The sequence below is a fragment of the Hevea brasiliensis genome, chromosome 4, assembly GCF_030052815.1.
Source record: "Hevea brasiliensis isolate MT/VB/25A 57/8 chromosome 4, ASM3005281v1, whole genome shotgun sequence".
NCBI classification, from domain to species: domain Eukaryota; kingdom Viridiplantae; phylum Streptophyta; class Magnoliopsida; order Malpighiales; family Euphorbiaceae; genus Hevea; species Hevea brasiliensis.
The window spans coordinates 36,439,060-36,450,270 of NC_079496.1; the positions used below are offsets into that span (position 1 = coordinate 36,439,060).

Consider the following 11,211-nt stretch of genomic DNA (forward strand, 5'->3'; position numbering starts at 1 on the left):
TTTAAACGGATTTTAATATTTTATTTCTTCTATATGATTTCTTTTTACTGTCTTTACCTTTTTATCATGATGTTTGCTGAACTCATGAGTGAGTAGTTTTATATTTTGGAATTGGGAGAGTAATGCTTGTAATCATTGTTATGGATAAACAATAAGTTTTATTTATTGGATTTGAGATTTGTTCCTTGATTTAATTTCTTGTGATCTTAATGCAGGCAATGTGCTGGTACCCACTTAGTATTGATTGTAGATATTAATTGAAGGACTGAAAGGTGAAGATTAATATTAAAAAATCAAGATCTTGAACCTAGGAATTCTGACTTAGACATAGACTGATACCTTTGTGGAACTTCAAAATTAGTCAAAGACCTTAAAGGATTTTAATTAATTGATCGCCATGAAAGTCGGGTTTAAGTTAATTAGAATACACCCTAGGTACCTTGAGAGAGGACTTAGGATACCTTAGGATTGATTTCCATCAAGGTAAGTGATTCTCAAAACCAGTAAATAAATAAGATAACATCCATAGCAAGATTCAAGTGTGAAATTGTAACACCCCTATTTGCATATGTTACTGTTTTGGTGACCGATATCAGTCCGGATAATTAAGGGGATTAGAACCACATCTAAGACAACTAGATAAGCCCTGAACATAAATAATTAGTAATTGTCAAATAGTTAAGTATAAATAAGAAAAATAGAATATAAAAGGTTAAATGAGCCGGGAGTCACAGCGATGGGTGACCTTCCCGGGAAGGACTGCGAGGTCGATTTAAACTCAAATTTCGAACCGTAAAATGTGACGCTGCGGTCCTTAGGACCATTGTGAACACAGTAGAAAAGAGAAAATCACAGAAAAGAATTGTTAAGCAGGTCAAATAATTAGGTCAGGGATCTAGAAGAAATATTGAATTATTTGTAAACCGGATTGAACCAACGAGGGGCAATTTGGTCAATTCACCCCTAGAGCTGACACCTGACCTAACTGTCCAATAAAATTTGAGAAATGAAATTTTTGGAATATAGAATTAAAATAAAGAAGTGAGGAAAAAGAAAGGAAAAAGAAAAGAAAAGAAAATAAAGAATAATGACATCATCATGGATGACATCATGTATGACTCAATAAATAATTATCATTTATTTATTTAATTTGACTAAGTCAATTTGGGATAAATACACATAAAATAACAAAATAAAGAAATTTATTTTTTCGTCTTCTTTCTCATAGATTTCTGCCACTCTTTCTTTCTCTCTAATTCTCTTACAATTCCACTATTTTTACCCCTTAAAAGCTTGATTTCTCCTCCCTTCCTCACCATAAAAACCCTAACCACCAACATTAAAGTTTGATTTTAGACCTTGGTGGAGTGATTAGTAACAAAAAGAAGAAGAAAAGAAGGAGACTTGGAAAATTAGAGAATCCATAAATTAAGGTATGTATAAATTGGTTTTAAATCTTTAAATACTACTTGAAATTTAGTTGAGATGCATGGAAATTGTAAAGAAAATGAAAATAATCTTGCATGCATGATGAGTAGAAATTTCAGCAGCCATGATATTAGGAGAGGTTGAAGTGTTTTAGTTCAATGAATTATGTATATAAGCCTAATTAAGTGTGTAGAGAATGTTTAGATACCTTAATTGCATAAATTGAAAAACTTAGAAAAGTTAGGGTTCTTGACCTTAGGGTTTTGGAAGACAAAAATTGGAGAAGTGGTCAAATGGTGTGTTTGACCTTGTTTGAGGTGAGAAATGGTCATTTGTGACCAATTGGTGTATGTTGGAAGTGTTAGAACCAAATGGAAATTCGGATTGAATGGGGGCAGTATGCAGGCAGCATGACCAATGTCCCTTTGAAGGACCAAAACTAAAAATTTACAAGTCCAATTGGTATGAGATCAATTGAAAATGAAAATAGACACAAAATGGAACATTTTTCATTTAGGAATCATGCCCAAAAAGTGACTAAAACCTAGTAAACAAATTGGCCAAATCCGGGTGTGAGTGTTCTGCCCTGTACAAAAATGATCAAATGAATAGTGTTTGTTCATTTAGCCATAACTTGGGCTAGGCAGGTCTAAATGACCTGAAATTTTACCAGTAGAAAGCTGAGATATAGACCTAAAACTTTCATGAAGAACACAAACTTAAATTATGCCCTTAACCAAGTCATTTGGCCACCCAAATTTGGTGACCTAAAACTGCCAGAACCAGTTTGGGTTAAGTCCAATCCGGCAGCCATGATTCAAATGGCTATAACTTGAGGTACAAAACTCCAATTGGAGTGATTTAAAAAGGAGAATAAATTTAAGACAATAAGGAACAATTTCTTTGAAGAAAATTTTGCCAAATTCTAACAGTAAAATGACCAATGAAACAGTGTAACATAAGACACTCAAAACTGAAAATTTACAAATTTGCCTAAAAGACTTAGAATTTGAGTAAACAATCAAAACCAACAAATTAGGTAATCAAAATGTGGTATGTGGGTGAAGTTGTTCCCATACCTATTAAGCCTTAGAAAGTCAACAAATTGACTTGAATAGTATCGTGAATAGTAACCCCGAAATACAAAATTTAAAGAATGCCAAGTTTAGCATATTAAAGCTAGGTATAAGTGAATTTGAATTTATTTTTTGATTTATAATGAGTTATGATACTGAAACACTGTGAAACTGTGTGTTTCAGTGGAAAATAATACTGGAAAAGAACCTGAGGGATCGAGTCAAGGCCAAGAGGCGACTCGCTTAAAGTTTGTGCACAACATCAACATGCTTTAAAATTCATTTACAAAGTGCATGAAACGTGTCTTATGCTTTTGCTTTGAATTGTTGAAAGTTTATTTGTGTATATTTGAAATGGAAATAAATGTTTAGTAAATTGTTAAGATAAGTTTTGAAACCACAGTGTCATGACCATATATTTGAACACCTCACTAGCATGACTAGTGGGAGAAATCAGTTTTGAATTTGATTCCTTCTCTAGCTGAAGCTTTGAGGTGAGTGCCAGTATAAGAAGAAAAAGAATGGGTTCCCATATATTTGAGCTAGCTAGCCTTGTGTTGTGACTTCTCCTTAGCCTCCGGGTATTGAGATTGTATTTGTTTCGAATGGCATGATATAACTGTGAATTTTTATGAAAGTTGTTTTGAGATTTTTGAAATGAAATTGTTTTAATTAAAATCTTGTAAAGCATGTTTTGAATTTATATTTCTTGTTCAGTTTAATTTTTGAAGAAGTATGTTTTAAATTCCGCATAAAGATTATTTTAGTATGTTGTGCACCACTGAGTCCTAGTACTCAGCGATAGCTGTTGTTGCTGTCGTAGATATAGAGACTAGAGGAGCAGCAAAGTGAGCTGCTGAGGATTGTGGAGCGACCTACCCTGAAGTTCTATTGGGTATATTTTATACCCTGATTGTAAAAACTATTTTGATGTATGTAACTGTATGGACATTTAAAATTGGTTATGAGTAGTTGTATAAAGTTGTATAAAGCTTGTGACAAATTTTAGTTTGGATTTCTCTTAATGTAAATTTTTGTAATGATGTATATAAATTGTTTTATCTTTAATGAAATATGAATGAAAGTATTTTGTTTTAATCTGAATAGAATTGATTAATAGTATTTTGATGATTATTGAATTTTAGAAATTGAGAAATAATGTTGAAATTTATTGGGATTGGTTGTGGAATTGATGAAGTTGTTGAGACAAATTATTATAAGTGTTTTTTTAGGTATTTGAAGAACTGTTTTCTCAAAATACAGACGGCACTTTGCCAAAAATTTTATAGCGGAAAAATAAAACAGGACAAAAATCTTAACTAGTTTTCAAACTCTAACTAAATGTTTTAATACCTATTAGAAAATGCTCACCACTTATAAAAGTAAGAAAATGGTTTTAAAATCCCTTGTAGGGTACTTAATGAGTTATCATAGGTGAAGTTCGGTAGTTCATTAGGTATTCTACGGGATCATATTATGCCTTACAAAGGGGTAAGGTGTGACAGAAATCTTAATTCCAGAATTGTTCCAAAATAGATTACATCATTTTAAGTTTATCATTTTAGTGTTTAAAATAGACAAATTGTATTCCTTCATTGTTCGATAGCCTGAATAGTCAAAATTACTGTGTAGATTGGTACTTACTAATCAAATTCCTTGTGAGAACGATACTTTACTCATCACTTTATTACTTGTTAGCGATCTGTGCACTTGCGATGGTTGTAAAACCAACAAACAAGTTTTAGGCGCCGTTACCGGGGAATTTTGGCTTTAGTAATATCGAGCGATAGGCAATTTAGCTGATTTAGGCAATTATATTTATTATCTAATTTTTTTTGATTTGTTTTATTTCTTTTCTTTTCTCTCAGGTGCCCAATCTGGTAGATGACCAGAACAAGACCAGAAGAAGAAATTTTGGACTGTGATCTGGAGATAGACATAACTCTGAGAGCCATCAAGAGGGAAAGGAAACATCAAGAGCACGATCAAGAAAATCCTGAAATTCCAACCATAGCTGATAATAATGACAGACCAAGACTCTTGAGAGACTATGGAGCTCCATCTATCTAAGGATTTCAGCCTAGTGTCACTAGACCCACAGTAGAAGCCAACAACTTTGAATTAAAATCAGCATGGCTTCAAATGATTCAACAAACCCAGTTTGCGGGTTCACCAACAGAAGTTCCACATTATCACCTCCTGTGCTTTCTTGCCTTTGTGACACATTTAAGATGAATAGAGTGTCTGATCAAGCCATAAGACTCAGAGCATTTCCATTCTCCCTTCGAGACAGAGTAAGGAAGTGGTTACTTTCTCAACCAGCTGGAACATTCACCACTTGGGAAAACCTCTCACAAGCTTTTTTAGCAAGGTATTTTCCACCTGCAAAGACTACAAAATAGAGACTTGAGCTCAACACCTTCAGACAAAAGAAAGGTGAATCACTCTATGACGCATGGGAAAGATATAAAGACCTACAGAGGGAATGTCCACACCATGGCATAGAGGATTGGCTACTAGTGCAAAATTTCTATAATAGGTTACTACCCTCTACAAGGATCATAGTTGATTCAGCTGTAGAAGGTGACTTAATGGAGAAAACAGTGACACAAGCACTTGAACTTCTAGAGAGGGTTGCATACCATAATTATGAGTGGTCAAATGAAAGAGGAAATGCAAAGAGAACAGCAAGAGTCCTGGAAGTGGACGCCCTAAGCATGATAAATGCTCAATTTGATCAGTTCACAAGGAGGCTTGATAAAATGCAAGCCAATGAAGTAGGGATGAATAGTCAACATGAGGACAACTATGGAGGAGGATATTCAAAATGTAACAGCTTTAATGAACCCTCTACAGAATAGATGAACTATGTGAATAATAGAAGAAACTTTAACCAGAGACAACCCAACAATCCATATTCAAACACTTATAACCCTGGATAGAGGAACCACCCAAATTTATCATGGTCCAATCAATAGAACCATCCAATAAACAAGCAACAGGGGTACAAACCTCCAGCAACCCCTGAATTTCAGAACAGAGGCCAAAACTTTGCACAGCCACCACCACCTCCTCAACCTCAGTAACCTAAACCAAAGATGACCATGGAATCCATGATAGAAGTGTTCTTAGTAGCTCAACAACAGAAGAATGAATTGATTAAATAGCTGACTTCCATAATGGACCAACTTGCTACCCCTAACAAGATGCTGGAGAATTAAATTACTCAGCAAGCAAGTTCTTCAAGTAAGGCTGCTGGTAAACTGCCTAGTCAATCGGAGATGAACCCAAGGGAGCATTGTAAGGCAGTTACATTGAAGAGTGGGAGAACTCTAGTACAATCAGAGAAAGAACCAACAGATGAGACCTTAGAAAAATCTGAAAGCCAAGCAGAGAAAAAAGAGGGAGAAGCCCAGAAAGATCAGGAAGAGGAAGCAGGGAAGAAAAAGAAGTTACCAGAGCCATACCAGCCTCCCCTACCTTTTTCTCAGAGATTTTAAAAAGCCAAATTGGACAAGCAGTTTGGGAAGTTTTTAGAAGTTTTACAGAAACTTTATATCAACATCCCCTTCACTGAAGCACTCTCTCAGATGCCATCCTACGCTAAATTTCTTAAGGAAATTCTGTCAAAGAAAAGAAATCTAGAAGACTATGGGACAGTAGCTCTAACAGAGGAATGCAGTGCCATACTGCAAAACAAACTACCTCCAAAGTTAAAAGATCTAGGAAGATTCTCCATACCTTGCCTCATTAGCAACAAGAAAATAGACAAGGCCCTCTGCGATCTTGGGACAAGCGAGAGTTTAATGCCTCTATCAACATGCAAAAAGCTAGAGATCGAAGAACTGAGGCCCACGACAATCTCATTTCAATTGGTTGATCGATCTGTTAAATATTCAATGGGCAAACTTGAGAACATCCCTATCAAAGTGGGCAAATTCTTCATTCCAGTAGACTTTGTTGTCCTTGAAGTGGAAGACGATGTTCAGATCCCTATCATTTGGGGAAGACCATTCTTGGCAACCGCCGAAGCCATCATAGACGTCAAAAATGGGTGACTAACCGTCAAGGTAGGAGAAGAAGAAGTGGAATATAACTTGTTTGACACAACGAAACACAAATTCGAACCTGATGAATGCTTCAAGGTTGACATAATTGACAAACAAGTTGAAGAGGAATTTCATAAGACATATCTTAATGATCCTCTTGAAGCATTTATTGTGCACAGCCACATAGTGAATGATGAAAACACAGAAATAGTAGCCTGTGTACAACAGTTAGCAGCTCATCCACCCCTACCACCCCTAGCTAAAGCCTCCGAGATGGACGAGTTAAAGGAGGAATAGCCCAAGATCAAGCTCCAGGAAAATGCCAAACAGGTAGAGGTTAAACCTCTCCCATCCTCGCTAAGGTACGCATTTCTAGACTCAAACTCTAAATATCCTGTTATAATTAATGCTAGCCTATCTAAGTTAAAAGAGGAAAAATTGTTAAGAGAACTTAGGATCCATAACAAGGCCATAGGGTATAAAATAGAAGACTTGAAAGGAATCAACCCCTCGATTTGCATGCATAGGATACCCATTGAAGAAAACAGTAAACCCACTATCGAGCATGTCGACACCATACTTTGGTCGATCTCTGAAATCAATAAACTTTGAAATCGATCCCCGTCACCAAGTCTACATTCGTTTCCGATCTCTCTTCATAGGGATCTAAATCGACACCGAGTCTCCTTACCTAACGATCACATTCCCGATCTCTCTCCAAAAAAAATCAAACCAATACTAAGTTTCCATATCACTCAAATCCTTACAGATCTCTTGAACCAATTATTAAGCCTCTTGGCTAATTAGTCACATTTTCGATCTCTCGTCAAGCGAAATCAAACCAATATTAGGTCTTCGTGCCATCCAGTTTTATTTTCGATCTCCCTTTTAAAATTTTATGGATAATCAAGTTAAGGCTTTAATCCGGTTTAATGATGCTTCCGATCCAAAGTGTTCAAATCAAGTTTCCAATTTTAATAATCTTAAGTCCCATGCGGTGTTTGTTCAAAGCCGATCTCATGCTCACAATGTTTTCCGACCTCTTATTCTTAGATTAATAATCACTTTTAAGTTTGATGTTCTAATTGGTTCAGACAGTCAGGCACTTATACAAGTTAGATACTTTCTGATCTCATCCAGTCATTGAATAAAAGAAAGAACTTCATTTCATTTCAAAATAAAAAAAATACAAGTCATTCAGCTGGAGGATCACCCCCAGCCTGTTCTACATCTCGTTCACCCTCTCTATTACCCTCAGCCTCCTCCTCGCTATCCTCTTCTTCTTGGGGAGCCAGGTCCACCATCCAAGAAAAGTCCTCCTCGGGGTAACGCTTCATGAGTTCGGCCAAAAGGTCCCCGTGGGCGTTCACATAAGCACCGACCTCCCTCGTCACTGCCTCTTCTTCTTTTGCCTTAAGTTCTGCAGTGAGGCGTGTGACATCAGCAGCTCGGAGCGCCCGAGCTTCTTCAAGAGCATGGGCCTATTCGGCCAATTTATCCTCATAGAATTTCATCCGCCCCTCAATTTCAGCTATATACTCCCGGGCGGATGAAAGTTGGGCTCGAGCAAAAGCCGCTTCCTGACCCACCTTCTGGATCTCCTACTTTAAATGATGAGCCTTTTCTCGGACGATATGTTGGTTCACCAAACTCTCCACATTGAGGCTCATAGTCTGGGTCAGGATATCATCGAGACTGTTCGGGGTTAGCCTATCCCGATCCTTTCGAAGGCAGATGGAGGCCCCCAAAACCTTAGCCAAACTCGGGTTCTCCCGAACAATTCAGTTCTTCTCCTGGGAGTGGATCAGTACTTGAGCGCCGCGAGAAAGTGTCCTCGAGGTAGGTTGGGAAGGACCCCCTTCCGCACTTGAAGTAACTAGTGGAGGTGGTGGCGGCTCTTCATGTTGAGGAGGAGACCGGATCACTTCTACTTCAGGGATCGGCGGTCCCGAGGGTCTGGATGAGCCTCCCTGTATCTCCTCTGGGTCGTGCCTTGGCGTTTGAGAGGCTTCAGCGTGCTTCATCTCGCACACTTTTCTGGAGACCTCTCTCTTCCGCTTTCAGCTCTCCTTGGAAGCTCGCTGCTCGCCATACCTGTACAAAAGAAAAGTCAGTGAGTTTGTTAAGGCCCAAAGATCAGAGATATAGAAAGCACCGAGGCCGAGGTCAGAGAGCTGAAGCCCGCGTTCTTTGCCAGTAAATAGCTGCATTGTCCAATGATGCAGTTTGACCATCACCGCATCTAAACAGGAGAATTTTTTAGTGGCCGCCTGATCTTTCAACTCCATCACCATTATGCCCTCTTTCCTACTCAGGGTGATGCACTTCGGAAGTAATGGGCCCTGATGCAGCCAGATATGTGGGAAACCCTCAAAACCGCTCGGAACCTTGCTCCTCAGAATAAAAAAGATATTCTTCCAATTCTTCAGGGAGGAGGGCAAGTCGATAAAAAGCCCACAATGTGGTTTCGCCTGAAAGAACCAGTATTCATCGTCCTTTCGACGAGTTAGCCTATGTAGCTCAGCGAACACCTTCACTGTAGGACTGAGTCCCTTAGCTCGGCAGAGACCTCTGAAGGCTACTAGGATTCGCCACGAGTTCGGGTGAACTTGAGCTTTGCAGACTTGGTGGAATTTTAGAACTTCCTTGAAGAAGTCATCAAGAGGAAACCGCAGCCCGGCTTTTAATTACTCTTCGTATACCACGATCATATCATTTTCTTCGAAGAAGTGATCAGCTCGGAATCGCCATGGCATCTGATAAGTTCGTATGAATCGGGCCGAAGGTTATATTCTTGGCTAAACATTTGCAGATCAGTTTCTTGAAGGATTGACGGCAGCTCATCCACGGGAAGGTTTTCTCTCCCTGAGGGATGTGTCCATCTTGAGGGTCCCACTTAACCACGGGTTGGAACAGAGGATGTAGGAGGATCAGATCGCCCGCGTGGTCCGACTACCTCAAGTTCATCAGACGACCATGAAACATGAATGGAAGGGGGCTCGCCGCTCTCTGACCCTCGGCACCGCTCATTTTCAAAGAAAAGAGAGAAATTTAACTAAAGAAAATATCAAAACCCTTACCGGAGTGTGATCGGTGTCGGAACAACTTGAAGAAACGAGAGAATTTTGGAATCGCTCGCGAGGTGCTGAAAATGACATAAGGGAGCAACTGGCTATCCCTTCCCATATTTATACCCGTCTGAGCATTCAATGCTCACGGTATCCCAAGCGACGCATCGGTCAGCGAAATTTGCCAGCTTTTTTGACACGTCGGAAGAGCATTCTAGAAACTCATTAAATAGATAAGGGGAGATCAGCTAGTTAAAGATCGGCGAATTAAAGTAGATGTTCAGAATTATAGATCGGTTAAGGGATATTCAGTTAGGAATCGGATCGGATATGCACATTAGAGATCAGAAAGTAATTAATGCAATAATAATAAAATGATAATTGTCAAAATAAGATCTCATTTCCAAAGGGTCGGATTACATCATTTGGGCGATTTCAAGAGATCAGATTACATTAAAGGTCAGATCACATCATTTGGGTGATCTCTAGAGATCGAATTACATTAAAGGTCAGATTACATCATTTGGGCGATCTCTAGAGATCAGCTGTACATCCTACATAGTAAAGACCTATGTCAAAGCCTAGTCTCGTGGCTGAATCAAAAGATGTGTTTGATCGGAAAACCAGCCATCGACATCGGATAGATGTACAGCTCAGATGGGGTGACGATGACTCTCATGAAGATAGGAGAGGTCATCGTCAATGTTATCGCTTGGAACCGAGCCGCGGTCGATACACTCGATGTGGTGAGGAGCCTAATGAACTTTGAAGGGCAGTCACCAATGATAAGAGGGAAATTAGAGGTCTTCTCGCCCGAAATCAGTTCGCCAATTAGATCGGTCGCCCGACTCGAGATCAACACGACTGACATTCTTGATCTGGATTGGTAAATTAGTCCAGTTCTCCCATTGTCATCAAAGGCGGTTATTATGATTTTCTGATCCCTGAGATCGTAAATCTTCAGTCGGAAAGCAGAGAAAATAGCCGAAAAAAGATCAAAAGCAGTCGCCGTGGTCATAATGTTACTGGAAAATTAGAACAGCAGGAGAGAGGGATGGAAATAGGAAGAAATGGAATGTGGGAGAAATTTTTGATCGAAGGCATATATATAGGAAGGGTTTGAGCATTTATTACTAGCGAAAATCGAAGCGGGTGCCTCGGTAATTGAAGTAATAAATGCTTTGACCGGATCAGCCCGGACGGAGGGGAAGGAGCTGAAATGGGAAAGATCGGGAGAGGGGCCCAACATGAGAGATCGGAAAAAGGCCATAATGGAAAGATCGGAAGGGATGAGAGATCGCAAAGCAAGAAGAGGATGAGACAACTTTCAATAACTGCCATCATAATCAGAGCCGAGGTAGTTAAAGCATTGCAGACGAGATCAAATCTCCACCGCACGCCTCATCTGCAGAATCGCCCGCACTACTGACAGGTGCCAGGACATGTCATGACAGTCTTGTACATCTCGATCTCCACCATTGATCTAACTTGTAAGGATGAGTCCAGAGCCCTTGGATCAAAGAGAAGGCGACAAAACCGACGCCTTTTATTCCCAGCCCTTGGATCTCCCTTGACAAGAAAGTTTTGGAA

The 11,211-nt window shown here is 39.1% G+C and overlaps 1 non-coding gene across 1 annotated transcript; it reads right to left on the reverse strand.

The window, feature by feature from the left end:
• Positions 1-4,900: 4,900 nt before the first annotated feature.
• On the reverse strand, positions 4,901-5,007 carry LOC131179766 (small nucleolar RNA R71). Its single transcript, XR_009148652.1, has one exon. It is a non-coding gene; the product is annotated as a small nucleolar RNA R71 (small nucleolar RNA).
• Between the last annotated feature and the right edge of the window lie 6,204 nt (positions 5,008-11,211).